The 16431-nt window shown below is 40.2% G+C and overlaps 1 protein-coding gene across 2 annotated transcripts in view; it reads left to right on the forward strand.

Annotated features, from left to right (window-relative positions):
• Positions 1-4897: 4897 nt before the first annotated feature.
• WWP1 (WW domain containing E3 ubiquitin protein ligase 1) overlaps positions 4898-16431 on the forward strand; it is a 113640-nt gene continuing 102106 nt past the window's right edge. Inside the window, exons 1-2 of one of the 2 annotated variants that reach the window (XM_060287439.2) lie at positions 4898-5102; positions 10812-10962. The gene's annotated coding sequence lies outside the window, so the exon portion shown is untranslated. The remainder of the gene's footprint in view (positions 5103-10811; positions 10963-16431) is intronic. The other variant, XM_030839247.3, reaches the window with a different exon arrangement.

Below are 16431 nucleotides of genomic sequence, written 5' to 3' on the forward strand. Positions count from 1 at the left end.
TCTGTATGGATCCTCCCAAAGACATTCTCTAGAGCAAGCAATCCGAGAGGGCAGGGTGCAAGCTACAATGACTCTCGTGACCTAGTCTTAGAAGTCACATGCCATCACTTTCACAATTCCTCTTGGAAAATCTGATATGGGTCCGCTCTAAAGGGGAGGAGACTGTATAAAAGTATAGACACTGGAAGCCAAGATCAGTGGGGTCCTTCTTGGAGGCTGACCACAGCAAGCCACATTCTGAGAGAAAAGATTCACAACAAATGTATCTGACAAAGGATTGGTATATAGAACACAAACTGAAGAGACAAAGACAATTTGAAATGGACAAAACATTTGAACAAACACTTCACAAAAGAAAATATACAAATGAGCCATAATCACATGAGAAGATGCTCAACATCATTAGTTATCAGAGAAATAGAAATTAAAACACAGTGACTTACTGCTACACACCTACTAGAATGGCTAAAATCAGAAAGGACTGACATTACCAAGTGTTTGAAAGGAAATAGAAAACTGGAACTCCCGTACATTGGTGGTGGGAATGTAAAATGGCACAACCACTTTGGAGAGCAGTTTGGCAATTTCTTATAATTAAATATATACTTACCATGTGACCCAACAATTCCATTCCTTGGCATTATTTACCCAAGAAAAATGAAAACATATGTCATCACAAAGAACTTTAACCCAATGTTCATAGAATCTTCAGTCTTTATAGCCAAAAGCTGGAAACAAATTAAATGTTCAGCAATAAGACAAATATAAAAAAATTTGGCAAATCCATACAATAGAAATAATAGTCAGCAATAAGAAAAGAAGCAACTACTGCTACACAGAACAACAGGAATGAATCTTTAAAATATGCTGAGCTGAAGAAGCCAGACACGAAAAAGTGCACACTGTCTGATTCCATTTACACCAATCCTTTGAAAAAGTAAAGTTATTCTCTAGTGACAGAGAGCAGATTGGTGGTTGCCTAGGACCAGGGGTAAAACACGGTAAAGCAGCAACCAGATGAGCAAAGGATATGAAACAAGTGTATGTGAAAGAAAGAAAATTTAAGGTGCAGGGAAAACAGGTTAGTGAAGGTTTTCTCATCTTCAGTATTATTGCCATTTTGGATCTGATAATTCTTTGCTTGTGTGTGTGTGTGTGTTTGTGTGTGTGTGTGCTGGCCTGTGCACTGAAGGATGTTTAGCACTCTCTGGCCTCTACCCACAAAATGCCAGTGGAAATCTCCCCCAGCTCCCTAGCTGAGATAATCAAAAATGTCTCACAACATTTACAAATGTCCCCTGGGATACAAGATAGTCCCCAGTTGAGAACCACTGGGTTAGTGTATTTATTATGTATTGCTGCATAACAAATTATCCCCCAAATTTAGTGGCTTAAAACAATGAACATTTACTACCTCACAGTTACTATGGGTCAGGTATTTGAGAATGATTTAGTTGGGGTTTCTGGTTCAAGGTCTCTAACGAGGTTGCAGCCAAGATGTCTGTATTATCCAAAGCCTGACTGAGGCTGGTGGATCCACTTCCAGGATTGCTTCATATACATGGAGATTGGCAGGAGGCCTCATATCCTTGCTGGTTGTTGGCAAGATATTCAGTTCCTTGCTATGTGGGCCTCTGATAAGGCTACTTGATATGTCTTCATGACACGGTAACTGCCTTCTTCAGAGCAAGTGATCTGAGAGAGAGTAGAGAGGAGCCACAATACCTTTTTAAGACCTGCTCTTGGAAAGTACATACTGTCACTTTTGCTGTATTGTACTCATTAGAAATAAGTCACTAGCGCACTAATGCCTTTCCTTATATAATCATGTGTGGGAGAAGAGGATGAACTCAGAGTAATGGCACTGCAATCCTGTTTCTACTTGAGAGTAAAATTCTGATGAAAGAAAGAAAAATAAGTTGCTAAGTACAGCCCACATTCATTTGAAAGGGAATTAGACTCCACTTTTTGAAGGGGGGAGTATTGATGAAGTTGTGAGTGTATTTTAAAACCATCATAGTTGGAGAAAGATTCTTTAACAAATGAGCTGGGGGAGACCATGAGAAAGAAAAGGTAGATCATCACACCAAAATAAATCTGAAAGGATTAAATTATTTAATGGATAAAGCAAAATTATCAAACATGTAGAAAAAAGTAAAGGCAGATAAATAACATGATCTCAGGATGGCAATGAAGTTGCAAAGCAAAAAATAATAGAAGAAAACAAAAATGGAAAAGACTAATAATTTTATTTTGGATCAATATCTACATTGTATAAAGCAACTTTTTGTGAATATCCTAGCAAGAAAATGGACAATGGACAAACAATGAGATACCATATTTGCCCTGTGATGAGAATATACCAAGATGAGAATATACCATGATGATTTTGGCACAGTGAAGAAGGACAATCACATATTCTCATATAGTGCTGTGGGACAATTGAGAATGACAATTATAATATCAGTAATTTATTGATCATGTGCCACATAGTTCTAGGTATTTTATTTGTAGCAACTCATTTTCTTTTAATGACAACATCATATGGTAGCATTATACCTATTTTCTGGTTGAGGCACAGATTAAGGACTTTGGCCAAACCTCATAGCTCATAGGTGGCAGAAGTGTTGACTTACCCAGCTGCCATGATAGGCACAGCGCCTCAGGCTCACCATACTTTTAGAGGCCCATAAAATGTTTTAATTTCTTTTAAAATCAGAAAGAAAAAAATGAATGCTTAGGTCAAAGAAAATGTTTTAATGTACAATATCAGTATGTTGTCTTTATAACAATTCAGTTATAAATATAATTTTAAATATTATTTTATGGAAGAAGAGATCCACAAAGTAAAAGTATCTAGGATCCATGAAAATAGGAATCTGGCCCCAGGTGGCAGAGCTGGGTTTTTATCCCAGGCAGTGTGAACCTAGGCCTAAGTTCTTCCTGGAAGGTAACTTGCCAATATGTTTCAAGAGGGCTAAAATTGTTCACACTTTCTATTACTTTTAAGGATGTAAATTAAGGCAGTAAGTAAGGACATGGGCAATGATGGATGAAAAGATATTTGTAATAGTGTTCATTTGAACACCAAAGAAATATTTAATAATGAAAGGCTGGTCCAATGTTTGCTGTCAACGTAAGGGCCTAGGTGAGTACAAGGAACTGCTGAATGGAGCTCACCTGAGGCAGAAACTGAGGACTTGGGAGAGCTGGAAGTAGAGCGGGAAGTGGGAGGAGGCATGTGTGCACTCTGCAGATGGAGTGCAGACCTCTGCTGGGTATGCATAGGTTATGTCTGAGAGTGCACTTGGGAGCATGTTCTTGAATTTATTTTTAAAGGAGCTGGACAAGCAAAAAGGTGAGGGAAACGTTAGAGGAAACAGTACCCTTCAAAGTAGAGATGAGTGAGCACAATCAGGAACTCTGAAGAGTTTGTCATAACAGGAGAGACAGAGCATGTGAGCATGAAAGAAGCCTTGAAGACCATGTTAACTTTTGTCTTGAAAGCTCTGATGAGCCAATGAAAGATTTTAAGCAGTGGAGTGATGGGCTCAGATGTATGTTTTAGAATAATCATTGTGGATACAGTATGCATCAGACCCAGGTAGGAAGTCAGAGGGTAGAAGCTGATGGAGTGGAGAGGAAGAGAATGTGCATTTGCATTTATTCAGTCAAGAGATATTTATTGAATCCTACAAATACTCACGAATGCCAATGTTCTTGGTACACAATTCTTTCAAAGGTTTAGTTATGACGGAAGAAGAGAGAGAACTAGAAAGAGGTTTAAAGGCAAGGGAAAGTTTCATACAGAAAAGTCTTAAACATGATTATGTGGAAGAGTTGTACTCAACAGAAAGGATGAGGTTAAAGATATGCCAGGGAGGGCCTTACAGGAGGGAGCAGTCAGTGGAGAGTTTTGGTTGGAGGGGAGCAGGGACAGCCAGCCTGAGATAGAGGAAAACTAGTAAGCTTGGGTGTGGGTGTAGGTAATTTGTGGGGTTTGGGTGAAGCATCTGGCAAAAATTGTAGAAATCCATGCTGGATGACCTTTTTTATCTCTCTGAAGTAGAGGAACAGGTCATATGATGAGTAACGTGGTCGTTACTGATTTCTATTTGCAGGGTGGCCTTGGTTCTAAAAGCAAGGCACAGAACCAAGAGCTCTTCTCCAGGCTAATTGACTCATTTGTATAAATGGGGATAATAGGCCCTTCTTTATGGAACTGCTGTATTCATTAATTGCACAGACACATGCACTTGCTCAGTATTAGTTCTATCATTGTACTCTTGTGGGGTTGGGGTAGTGAACGTTTTGGTTACCAGTAAAAGTGGACTGGAACTCTTCTGGTATGACCATCTGCTAAATGCAATTATTTACTCTTGCAATGGGTTGTAAGTCAAACACTCAGCTAGGTCAAGGAGTATTTATTAACAGCCTCCTTTTGCCGTAAAGCGTTCAAGAAAAGAACGCCAGTGCCTCAAGGACCTTACTGAAAGTCATGAGCGGGTCTGGCCGCGAACCGGAAAGTCAAGTCAGCAGCAACCACCAAGACTTACTGAAGCCTCTTCCCAAATCTCGGCGACGTCTCCTCCCCTTCCACAGGTTCAGGCCTCGCCCCCTCCCTCCCATTGGCTGGCTCTCCCCCTCCCTCGACCGCTCCGAAGACCCGGAGAAGCGGAGTCTTCCAAAGGCATCCTCGGGTCTCCCTCGCTGCGCATGCTCGCGGGAAGCCGGATTCCGGGTCCGGAGTTGGAGGCTCTGGGAGGCCGCGTCGCTGAACGCGGGGTCGAGCCGGCAGGGAGGCGCGCGCTCCGGGCGCGGCGCGCTCCCGAGGAGGGAGGCGTGGGGTCGGCCGGAGGTGGCGCGTGGCCGGGGTGGGGGTGGGGGGAGGGTCGGGTGTCGGCGAGCGCGGCAAGCGGGTTCCGAGTGGCTGCAGGCGGCCTGGGCTGCCGGGGCCGACGCCTGGGTGGCTGTCGCCGCCGCGCCTGCTGCGAGATGGCGATCTTGGGCACGGAAGGGTGAGGGCGCCCGCCGGTGGAGGAGGCGCCGCTGCCGTGGCCGCCGGGCCGCCGGGCCGCCGGGAGCCGACGGCTTCGCGCCGGGTAAGGACGCCGCGGCGCTGGGCTAGGGGCTGGGGTCGCGGGCGGGGCGGGGGCTCCGGGGGCGCGGGCCGGGAGCCTCTGCGGCGGTGCCCTGAGCCCGGCACGGTCCGCCGCGGGGCGGGACCCTCCGAGGGCAGTCGGGGGCCGTCCGCGTCGCCCTGGCTGCCGACTCCAGCCCCGGGGCTGGGAGTTTTCTGGGGTGGGGTCACGGGTCCTGCCCCGAGTTGGCCCTGGCACAGGCCTGAGCTAATGATACTGGAGCGGAGAAAAGTGTTTCCGTGACTCGGCAGCCGCAGTTCTCAAGCTTCCTTCCCTTCTTTCAACCTTCCTTCCTTTCTCTAACACCTCTCCAAGAAAACCCTAATATATGGACTTACTCCCAGTGCCCTGACTTTCCCCGCAGTCCCACCGTCCCAAACCAAGGACTCCCCGCCTTAGAACGTCTTTTTCTGCCGTGTTTTTATCACTCCTGGTTCTTCACTGACTCTGCAGCCGCCCCCCCTACCCCCCGCCCAACACAACCCCCACCTCCACCTTTGTGACCTGGTAGATCCCAGTGACCTTGCAGTTTTCGCTAGTCCTTATCTAATCTGTGACTTGGACCTTCTCCTTTCATCCTTTAGACATTTAAAAAATTTTGTACTTTACCCGTTGCTTTTACAGGCTTTAAATGATTACTCTTGTGCACTGCCCTTTCTTTGCTCCATCAATACGGAGTTGAGCCCCCTTTGCTCCCGCGATTATATGAAACCTTCCTTACCAAAGAAGAGAAGTATCTGTTATTTTGACATTTTTACTCTTCCAGGATAAAATATTTTCCAGGGGCTTGATGTGGCTTTCTTTTTCTGTTTGATTGGTTTTTATCTTTTTGTGTAGTTAGTGTGCAAAATGTGAGTTCCTGCCTTAAAATGTTGTTGGTAATAATAGTGTAAAAGAATAACGTCCAGAGTTATCTTCCCCCTCTTTGGTTTCTTTTGCCTGAAATACCTGGTGTACAGTTGTATGCAGGTTTCTGCAAGAGTTCATGCTTATGTATAAACCCACTTTACCTGTCTAGTTAAGTCTCTGTATGTATTATGCAAGCGAAATGGACCTTTTAAAGAAGAAAAGCATTCTTTTATTTATGTGACTTGTTTTTACTCATAAAATAGATAATTATCGGTGGCTGAAACTATCACTTTTCATAAATGGTTAATATTTTTAAAATTGAATACTTAGTGGCCAAGTATTGGAAGCTCTTCAAATTGAGAAGTGTAAAGTATGTGGGGGAACAGATCTTTCTGAAGTGGCTTATTAACACTTTAAAATAGTTCTTCCCTTCAAATGCACTTATATGACCTATAACATAAGGGCTTTGAAAAGCAGTAACTAAAGGTTATGTTTTTGGAAGCCTGGTATGATAGAGGATGTTGCATGTAAGGTCTCTGCTTCAAGAGATAGTAATCTGCTTACCCCGCGAAGGCTGAAATTTCTTCTACTGCCTTACACAATTATTAAGCATCTACTGCATGACTGCGATGGATTTGGGGGAATATAAAGATGAGGGTGATAACAGTTTCTGCCCTCACAGACTAGTTAGGCAGGTAAGACTATACACAAATGCCTCATTTGTCTTTTAAGACATAGTTACGTTTCATACTGAATTCACATTCAGAGGATGTAGGGCTCACATCTCATGGGGGGTTATTTCATAGAGCTTCTGGTTTTTGAAATCTTTGGGTTGAAGTATGACTATAGACTTTCGATAGGCTGGGAAAGGTAATCCAGGCAGAGAGAAGGGACTAAGAGAGCACAGAGTTCATACATTTAGGGAGAGGCAAGTATGTTTGGATGGAATATAACGTATTTGTACCAGTATAATGGGTGGTAAAGCTTAAAGTAAAAATTTGGACCAGTTTATGGATTGCTTTTGGTGCTGGGCTTATGACCTTGGATTTAGTAGGCGATGAGGGTTATACAGATGATTTTTGAGTTGGGAATGAAACGATTAAACCTTTGTTTTCATAGGATTAATCTGGCAGCAGCTTGTAGTGTGAATTGAAGTAGAGGGAACCTGGAGGTAGAACGACTTCTTTCTTCATTGCTGTGGTCATAGGTGTGAGGGTCTGAACTCTGGAGGCAGTAATAGGAATTGAGGAAGGAATGGAGGAAGGAAGGACAATAGACAGAATTTGATGATGAGAGAGAAAATGAAGAAAGTAAAAATAACTGAGATTCTGGTCCAGGTTGATTGGGAGAATAGTGGTACATTTTGAGCAACATCAATTGGAAGCTTTATCTTCAGCGTATGTGTGGCACTTTACAGCAGTAGTTCTCAGCCTCTGGGGGATTAGTAACTCTTGGTGAAACTAAAGAAATCTGCTGGCCTGGAAAATTTCCATATGCACCTGTGCTTTGTGGATATAATTTTAGGGGAGTCTCTGGACCACCTAAATCTCATCCATGGAACCCAATGGGTTGAAGCAGTGCTTAGAATTACTGGGGGCCTTTTAAAACTATTGAACCTTCAAATGCTTCCATTTACCAATAGAACCTCTAGGTGTACATATTGTATGTACACCTAGAGACAATATCTCCTTAGACTTGTGTTGTGGTTGACACCTTACAGAGAATTTTGACTAACTTATCTTATTTGCTATTCTATTACAGAACAGACTAGTCCAAGAGGTTAAATGATTTGTCCCAAGCATTTCAGTTAGCAAGTGGGTAAAGTAGAATCAGGAGTTGATTGACAGTGATGGTTTTCTTGTATGGAGACATGTGCAACAGATTTACCATCAATTGGATGTAGTCACTGCCTTTAAGTGACCTCATCAGCAGGGACTAGATGATCCTGGGAGGTTCCTTTCAGTTCTTAACATTTTGTGATTCTTGGGTTTTAGATTTTTATTGGACTATCTGTACCTTTCTTGTTTTCCATGTGCAGGAGAACTGGTGAGGCTGAGGGATGAATTGGGTGTATGGAGAGCGGATAGAAATATCAGAACAGTCATGTTCTCATTTATTTCCTTTGTATCTCAGTTTGGATTGGAGAGGTGGGGCTGGAGGGGAAGTAAGTGAAATAAGAAACTTTAAGAACTTTTATCTTCTTTGTTCGGGTATTCCCTGAAACTACTTCTTCATTCAGGAACGCTTTATCAAGTAAAAAGTAAAACTTTACAGAATAATGAAGTGCAGAGACCTAGTCAGTGAATTTTTTCATTGGATTAAGTAGCTAACTCTGGTTAAATTATTACAGAGGAAGGCTGAGAACTAACGCTGTAAAGTGCCACACATACGCTGAAGATAAAAATTCCAATTGATGTTGCTCAAAATGTACCACTATTCTCCCAATCAACCTGGACCAGAATCTCAGTTATTTTTACTTTCTTCATTTTCTCTTTCATCATCAAATTCTGTCTATTGTCCTTCCTTCCTCCATTCCTTCCTCAATTCCTATTACTGCCTCCAGAGTTCAGACCCTCACACCTATGACCATAGCAATGTAGAAAGAAGTCGTTCTACCTTCAGGTTCCCTCTACTTCAGTTCACACTACAAACTGCTGCCAGATTAATCCTCTGAAAACTAATTATGGTTAAAGCATAATTTGATTAGTAAACAGTTGACTTTTCTGCATCTATAGGATTGTCTTCCTGGTAGGGAACCAGAGCAGGTTATTACATAGTATCTGTTATAGCCCTAGAAAGTTTGATTCTGTAATTATTAGAAAGGCTAGGATCTTTTTTACTCTTTCTGTAAAAATATGATGTACTTATAACAAGCAGTGGAAGGCAATAAATTAGCCTTAATAGTGGTTTTTGAAGTAACCAGTTACTAATACATAGTGGAGAGAAAATGTCTAACAAAAAGCACATACATAGATGATTTTTTACTCTTTGCTGGCGTTAAGAAGAATATCATATTTTATATATTACAGTATATTACACTTTTTCAGCATGGTTGCATATATGTCATCATTTGATTCTCATGAAAATTGATCAGTAGGTGTGTAAGGAGATAATTCCTTTTTAGATGAAGACACTGGAGCTCAAAGAAATTAAAAAATGTAAAATTTCCAGGGTATATGGCTAGCAAGTGGCCAAAATTAGAACTAGAGCTAAAACCTATTTTTTTTGTTCCTGAGTCAGTATTCTTTTCCCACCAACTCTTCATCTAAAATGGGAATTTAACTGAAGGCTCTGTGTGAGAAGTTTGAATTTACCTGTTTGGAATCTGTGTTAAACTTTTTTACTGTGTAGATCTGAGCTTGTTTATTTCCTCCTTTGTGTGAAAATGGTAACCTCATTGTAGTGGCTATCGGTAGGTAAATTTGAAAATTTTAAGTATTTATCACAGTTATCCTCCTATCAAGGAAAAAGCAAAAGGTGATTTCTTGTCTGCAAAAGTACATTGGTGAAATGTAGGGATTAATACCCTTTTGAAAATTTGTTGATTTTTAATTCAGGTGTTTTTACAGATGGAGTTTGTTCGTTTATAAAAGTTTTGTCTATGAAAATTTGTATTTTTGGAGCAATCAGGATCTGATTTTCAAAAGTACATATCATGATATTCCGTGGTTTTTACCAGTACATAAAAAGCTTTATCATTTAAAAAGAAATTTACCTTAAAAAGCTCTTAGTATACATTTTAAATTCATATGTTTAAATGACTTTTTTTGGAGTATGTTTTGTAAAACTATTTGTCAGATAGTTCCTAAGGTATAAGAAAGGCCAGCATCTGTCTTGATGTTCCTTAAATCATTTGTTCATAACCCATTGTGGTGTCCCTGCTGCCTGTCATTACACCCCTCCTTTTTTCCTGGATTTTGAACAAATTAGGCAAAAAGACAAGGAACCAGGTGAGCATTGTTTTGGTTATTTATTGCTGTGTGACAAGAAAACCTGAAACTAAGTGACTTAAAACAACCAGGATTTTTGGCTTTTTGTTTTGTTTTGTTTTGTTTTTGGCTCACAGGTTTGCTTTCCTGGGCTGGGCTCATTTGGGCAGTTCTGCTGGTTTTGCGGGTGGTCACTTTAATAGCTGGCTTTCAGCTGCATGCTAGTCTTCTCTCTCTTTCTTTCTCTCTTTCTCTTTCTCTTTCTCTTTTACCACATAGTCTTGTCTCAAGGCCACTTCTCTCCATGTGGCCTTTCCAGAAGGATTGCTGGCCTTACATGGTGGCTTAGGGCTTCCAGGAGTGCAAAAACAGCGGCAACCAGGCCTTCTTAAGACATAGGCTTGGAACCAGCATAGCCTCATTTCTGCCACATTCTGTTGGTTAAAGCAAGTCATGGGTCTAGCCCAGATTCAAGGGAAAGGGACTAGACAAAATATCTGAATCCCGGGATTACACCACACAGCTGTATTACCCCAAAATGGGGCTTCTGGAAGAACTGTTTTGGAAGCTGAGACTTGAGCTGCCTGGTACTTTTAGTACTTTGAGTCTAGGCCTGTCAGAGGGAAAGCTGAATCTAAAGTGCAAATGATAGCATGTTTGGCTTATTACACAAATAGGAATAGTCAGCACTCCTGGGGTAGAGAAGGGGAGAAAGTTTTGGGTCTCTGGGGTTTGACCCAGTATGTTACCATAATGGGGCAGGATTGACTTGCCGTACTTGAGGGCAAGAAAGTGCAGGACCCAGAGCCCAGGCTGCTCTGAAACGGTTCACTCTGGCCTTAACTAGCCTTGAGCAAACTGGTGCCTCACAAATAGTATTTTCTGTTTGCAGTGTCTGGGAAAGTTTGGGATAAGCCACCCTTCCTTGGGGAAGAGTCATTATAGTGGAGAAAATATTCTTTCCTTGTGGAGACTGGAATGGAAATCCTGTCTGCTTAGCGAAATGTAAGGAATGAGGCAATGCTCATCCTTCCCAGGAACAGGTAGGTTAATTGATTGCTAGCTGGTGTTTTCTCACCTTATCGTTATCTCATTATCACTTTATCTCAGCAGTATCTTTTTTTTAGTGCAAGTTATATGCTGAATAATGTTATGGCTAACTGTGGCATGAAGAAAATGTGTGTTTTGTTGTTATTACATTATAGCTTTTGAGTGGAATAATGAATCAGTATATTACATTTAAAGAATTTAGGTGTAGATTTGGAGCACTTTTGAATTTTGAATAGATGAAAAGATGGGCCCCTGCCTCCTAGTGCAAAACTCTTTGCAGATTTCTGAATATAGTAGTATGTTGGCTGTTGTGGGCAGGACTTGGTGATTGAGTGTACTGAGAAACATTATTTATATATATAGGAGAGGCTAGGGCACAAAGAAAGGTGTAGATAGAGTTACCTTAAGGTGTTTCTTCATGGCTCTCCTCCCTGCCCTAAATTACAGGAGTGGTTTAAAAATGTACTAGCATTAACAGAATTGTAGGTGTGATACCTTTTTAACTAAGGAAAACAAGGTCTTTTGATAGCTGTTTAGTATACCCATAATTAGGACTACATAGGATGAGGAGAAGCAAACTGACTTGAGTCCTGACTTGACGTGGGATATTCCTGTTAAACCTTAGCTCCAACTTGCCAAGATGAACTACTCTTTGTGTTTAGTTAGCGTGGGGAGGAGAATTAGTCAAATGAACTTGCTGTGTATAAATTAGGGCATACTTTATCTTAGAAGTAAATAAACTACATCGTTCTGCTCTTAAAGTTTAAGAATTAAAGACGTTCCTGCATGTGGGTCAAGAGCTGTAGCTTTAAAGCCAGGCACAGCTGACTTCTGTCAGTGGTGCTTAATAGCAGTGTTGCCTCAGTTTCTCTTCTGTAAAAGGTAAAGAATATCTTCTGTACTGGATTTTTGTAAGGATTCATTGAAAGAATGTTTTAAAGCAGAAAATGGGATCCCTTGGACATGAACACCCCTTAAATCATTTTTATTGCTCTTAGTTCATTATTATTAACAAGTTGAAAATTCAAACAAGTAGTCCAGTTTTCTGTGAGCCACTCATTTCTCAAGGACAGTTGTAGTTTAGTTTGGCATGAGCAGAGCTGCATATCAAATCTCACCTCTTAGCTTAAAAAATAGGTTGCCGAAAGGTTAAGAATGTCTCTGAGAAAGATACTGACTCAACATGGCTGCAGTTATCAGCTGGTGATGGTTTGGCCGTACAGTCTGGGAACAAGAAATTGTTAACACCGTCATTGGATGAAATACAGGGTAGATAAGTATTTGTCAAAGTGCAGTCCCTGCATCACGGTCATCTGGGATATTGGTTAAACGTGTAGATTCTTGAGTACTCTTCAAGATCTATGGTATGGTCCTTGATAGTGGAGTTCAGGAGTCTTCATTTTTAGTAAATACCTCAGATGATTTTATACACATTAGTTTGAGAACTGCTGGTATAAACTGAATTGGTAATTTGGGGTTCTGGTGTTCTCTGAGACCATTTTTTAAGCTACACTGTTCAGTAAATACACATGTATAATGTAAATACAAAGGGAGCTTAACATCTGAACCTTTCAGATATTTAAAGAGGCTTAAGATAATTGCCAAGGACTTGATCCAAACTATAGAAACCTGATAGTTGGTGATTACAGTAAGAAGCAGGCAAGAGAAGTAACCCTGCAAGAGGCACCCATCAGGACTCCTTGTTCAAAAAATTACCCTATACTTCTACAAAATACATTTTTATGAGTGAAGATGTTTCTTTTTAAAAAACGCTTTAGCTGAAACAAATTAGATATTGGATTATTTATCTGATAATCTTACGCTTTTCACTTAAGATAAGCTACTCAGAAATTGAGATTTTGATTGAAGTGTGTCTAATTTGGTTGGATGGGGACCATGATCTGTCTCTTGTGGGGAAAAGCCATTGCTTAGAATAAGGATATTGATTTGAGAAGAAAGTCGTAAGAGAAGGTTTAAATTTTAGATCGATCAATCCAAAAGAAAAAAAACAAAACCTTGAAGCTTATTTTCTCTAACTTTTGCTTAGGACAGTGGTAGTGACAGCCTGCATCTACGTCACTTTAACCCTCAGTCCTGTGATCATATCTGTCATTGGAACGGCAGATCTTTAAATTGGGGCTGTACTTGGAAAAACTTAACCTATGTTTGTATCAGCGTTATTTTTATTGTGTTAGTACATTCTGTGGTAAAAAGAAAAAAACAACATGCTAAACCCATGATTCTTTCTAAATTTGAGTAGAAAGGATTAGTTGGCATTTGTTTGAGGAGCCTGTTGTTTTTGTTTGTTTTCCCTGACTGTGGCCAGTTCTTTGGGAAGAAAAGCAACAATAAACTCATCTCTTTTTGTCCTTCGAGCTGTGAAATATGGTGTTGATGTTTAGGTATGAATACCCAGAATGGAAAGTATACATCATACTCAGGAATTTCATTGTTCTACATTAAAACGTTTGGTAATTATAATTTGTTTTAAAACTTTCTTTGTGATTTAATTTTCCTGTGAACTATTAGCTGTTTAAGAGCTTAGGCCTTCAAGTAAGACAAGCCTAGACTTGATTTCTGGCACTTACTTATTGGCTAAGTGATCTTGGTAAAGGTAACCTTAGATTAAGCCCTAGTTTTATCATATGTAAAGTAGATATTCACATGTAAAGTGGTAATAATAATACCTATTCATAGATTTATTGCACGGCTTAAACCTAACACTTAGTATTGAGTAAATAGTCACTAGGATGGGTTTATAAGACCTTGTTTTTGGTGTCAGATGTGTTACAGAAATAATTCTTTTTTAAAATTTTAGAAACGTAATACACTCCACATTTTGTGTTACATAAAACCCCAATGAAGTCTTAGGGCAGCACTCTGTACTTTCCTTGGCAATTGTTTAATTATGGATAAATAAGGACAGTAAATAGTCACACATCTGTTCAGATGCTGCTGCCAAATGAGTTCAGGTCAGTTCAGTTTTTTGTCATCGTATGAGTTAAGAAGGAGCTTTAAGTTTGTATAGTTTTTGGAGTTTTGGATTTATGGATTGTGTCCCTGTGTTTTAAACTTGAGAAGAATTACATTCTAGGAATAAAGTCTTAGCTGTTTAACTGATTATCTCATTTTGGAAGGTTTCTGTGTATTTTGGATTCTAATATTTTCCTCTAAGAATGAGGATATCTGAAAGTTCATACTTAGCAGCCTGCTTTAAAATGCTTAGGAAGAGTATTTGTAAATAGTAAATTAATATTGTGTTCTGTTACTGGAGTAGCTTTAAAATATCTTGAAATTGTGTATTTACAACAAAGAATTTAGCAGTACTATACTCCTCTCAAGTGTTAAAATGTAATTTTTTTAACATCTTTATTAGAGTATAATTGCTTTACAGTGGTGTGTTAGTTTCTGCTTTATAACAAAGTGAATCAGCTATACATATACATATATCCCCATATCTCTTCCCTCTTGCGTCTCCCTCCCTCTCACCCTCCCTATCGCACCCCTCTAGGTGGTCACAAAGCACTGAGCTGATCTCCCCGTGCCATCCAGCTGCTTCCCACTAGGTATCTGTTTTACGTTTGGTAGTGTATATATGTCCATGCCACTCTCTCACTTCGTCCCAGCTTACGCTTCCCCCTCCCCACGTCCTCAAGTCCATTCTCTACGTCTGTGTCTTTATTCCTGTCCTGCCCCTAGGTTCTTCAGAACCTTTTTTTTTTTTTTTTTTTAGGTTCCATATATATGTGTTAGCATATGGTATTTATTTTTCTCTTTCTGACTTACTTCACTCTGTATGACAGTCTCTAGGTCCATCCACCTCACTACAGATAACTCAATTTTGTTTCTTTTTATGGCTGAGTAATATTCCATTGTATACATGTGCCACATCTTCTTTATCCATTCATGTGTTGATGGACACTTAGGTTGCTTCCATGTTCTGACTATTGTAAATAGTGCTGCAGTGAACATTGTGGTACATGACTCTTTTTGAATTATGGTTTTCTCAGGGTATATGCCCAGGAGTGGGATTGCTGGGTCATATGGTAGTTCTATTTTTAGTTTTTTAAGGAACCTCCATACTGTTCTCCATAGTGGCCGGATCAATTTACATTCCCAGCAACAGTGCAAGAGGGTTCCCTTTTCTCCACACCCTCTCCAGCATTTATTATTTGTAGATTTTTTGATGATGGCCATTCTGACTGGTGTGAGGTGATACATCATTGTAGTTTCGATATGCATTTCTCTAATGATTAGTGATGTTGAGCATCCTTTCATGTGTTTGTTGGCAGTCTGTATATCGTCTCTGGAGAAATGTCTTTTTAGGTCTTCTGCTCATTTTTGGATTGGGTGGTTTTTTTGATACTGAGCTGCATGAGCTGCTTGTAAATTTTGGAGATTAATCCTTTGTCAGTTGTTTCATTTGCAAATATTTTCTCCCATTCTGAGGGTTGTCTTTTCATCTTGTTTATGGTTTCCTTTGCTGTGCAAAAGATTTAAGTTTCATTGCGTCCCATTTGTTTATTTATGTTTTTATTTCCATTTCTCTAGGAGGTGGGTCAAAAAGGATCTTGCTGTGATTTATGTCATAGAGTGTTCTGCCTATGTTTTCTTCTAAGAGTTTTATAGTGTCTGGCCTTACATTTAGTTCTTTAATCCTAAATGTGATTTTCATCTGATTCTTACTGTGGATGTGGAAGTTTGCTTTGTATCACTTTGCAGCATGGGCATGTGATGGAAGTGCTTCTTAACCTGCTGTCCTCTGTATTGTTGTGGAAGTATGGTAGAAAAATGTTGGAGCTTCTCAGAGTAATTGAGAGTGTGACTGGGGTGGTGGCGGTGATGGGAGGGTGTTAGGAAGTTATCAGTTATTGGGCACTTTCTATATTCCATTCTAGAAATAGTTCTGATTTCCTAGAGTTGATGTTAGCACTTCTTTTCCCCTTCACAAAACGGAGTTGGTATTTACATTGCTCAGTAAGAAAACAGACTCAGAGAGGTTAAATACACCTGAATAGCAAAATTGAAGTTTGGACCTAGGTTTGTTCAACTCTCTTACATTACCCAACATGCTCTTCTCACACTAGGGATTGGCACTTTGGAGTTGAAGAGTTAGCGAATCTCCATGGCTACTTAAATGCTGGAAAATTAGAAGCCTTAATATATTTAGAAACAGTCAGAACATGTTTTGAGGTGAATGTAACTTTGGGTCATGCTATCCTAGTGACCAGTGCAGTGTAGAAAAGAGTGCTGGCCTTGTCAGCAGACCCAGGTTTGGCCTGACATTAAGAAGCTTTGTGTCCCTCAGTGAGTCTCGTAATCAGCTCTCAGCCTCATCTTCAGCTCTAATTAATGACTCTGTGCTTTCTGCTCCTTCATGAGATGTAGCAAATACTGTGTATTTGAAGAATACCAAACCTTTAAAATTTTTGGATTTGAAGGAAAAAAGTCTGGTAAGCACA

This window comes from Globicephala melas, chromosome 17 (genome assembly GCF_963455315.2).
Source record: "Globicephala melas chromosome 17, mGloMel1.2, whole genome shotgun sequence".
Lineage (NCBI taxonomy): Eukaryota > Metazoa > Chordata > Mammalia > Artiodactyla > Delphinidae > Globicephala > Globicephala melas.